The sequence below is a fragment of the Teleopsis dalmanni genome, chromosome 1 (assembly GCF_002237135.1).
Source record: "Teleopsis dalmanni isolate 2A chromosome 1, ASM223713v2, whole genome shotgun sequence".
In the NCBI taxonomy this organism is placed as follows: Eukaryota; Metazoa; Arthropoda; class Insecta; order Diptera; family Diopsidae; genus Teleopsis; species Teleopsis dalmanni.
The window spans coordinates 196,781,739-196,783,485 of record NC_051846.1 but is presented as its reverse complement, the minus strand read 5'-3'; positions in this window follow the sequence as shown (position 1 = coordinate 196,783,485).

The window sequence follows — 1,747 nt, the reverse complement described above, 5'->3', positions numbered from 1 at the left end:
TATATTATTTTTACGTGGTCATATATAATGTAAATGTTATTTTAATAATTCGTTTTTTCAAGTTTTCGTAGCTATCTTCCACCAATCTTATTATATCTTATTTCTATATTACAACGCATTGGTACAGAAACTGTTCCTGAATATGCCCATAGAGTAGGGCTGTCAAATGTATGGACTTCATACTAATTTCGATCGCGATCCAATACAAATCACTGTACACATTGGAGGGCCGCAAAAACAAATACATACGTTCATAGTTCTTTTCGACAAAAATAAAAATACAGTTACAATGTTAAATTTAGTCTTATTAATATATCAATTTAAAATCACATATATGTTACATATACCATAAAAATAAAATAATATAGTTTTACCAAATAGGTGTAGTTTTACACCAAACGAAAATTTCCGTAATTATGATAGATTAAAAAGATTTCGCGGGCCTCACAAATATCACCCGTACAGCCCACACCCCGTGCTTTGGACAGCCCTGTCATAGAATATAGTCGAAATTTGAAATGCTTTAAAAAATCAAAAAAACCAAAAATATGTTAGAACATATTTTAAAGTAATATATTCTATTTGAATCTATATTAATATTTTTATTTATTAATAAGACTCAAGAAAAACAAATCGACACACACCACCTATTTGTCGACTTCAAAGCTGCTTTTGACACTACGACTAGATGCACACTCTATGCCGCTTTGTCTGAATTTGGTATCCCAGCAAAACTTATACGGCTATGTAAAATGACGTTGAGCAACACCACCAGCTTCGTTAGAATTGGAAAGATCCTCTCTGAGCCGTTTGATACCAAATGAGGTTTCAGACAGGGTGACTCCTTGTCGTGTGACTACTTTAACTTAATGTTGGAAACGATAATTCGAGCAGCAGATTTAAACCGTACTGGCACAATATTCTACAAAAGTGTAATGCTGCTTGCGTATGCCGACGATATTGATATCATTGGTCTGAACACCCGCGTCGTCAGTGGTGTATTTTCCAACTTAGAAAAACAAGCAAAGCAAATGGGTCTTGTGGTAAATGAGGACAAAACAAAGTACTTTTTGTCAACAAACAAATCTCCTGAGCGTCTTGGGACCTACGTCACTGTTGACAATTATAAGTTCGAAGTTGTGAAAGACTTTGTTTATTTAGGAACCAGCTTAAACACCAAAAATGACGTCAGCCTAGAGATTCAACGAAGAATTACTCTTGCCAACAAATGTTACTTCGGGCTAAGTAAGCAATTGAGAAATAAAGCCCTCTCTCGACAAACAAAAATCACGCTCTACAAATCCCTTATCATGCCTGTCCTGCTGTATGGTGCAGAAGCTTGGACAATTACCAATAGTGATGAGAAGGCGTTAGGAGCATTCGAGAGAAAAATTCTTGGGAAGATCTATGGTCCCTTACGTGTTGGCGACGAGTATCGAATTAGATGGAACGATGAGCTGTATGAGCTATACCGCGACATTGACATAGTTAAGCGCATAAAAATTCAGCGGCTACGCTGGCTTGGTCATGTCGAGCGAATGGAAGAAAGTGCTCCGGCTAGAAAGGTATTTGATTCGGTACCCGCAGTTGGAAAACGCGGTAGAGGACGTCCGCATCTTCGGTGGAAGGTGGAGGTGACCAACGATTTGGGGGCGCTCGGTATTACCAACTGGCGTCAGAAAGCAACTAATCGGGCTGACTGGCGGAGGCTACTCGACGCGGCCAAGGACGACACACGTCTGTAATG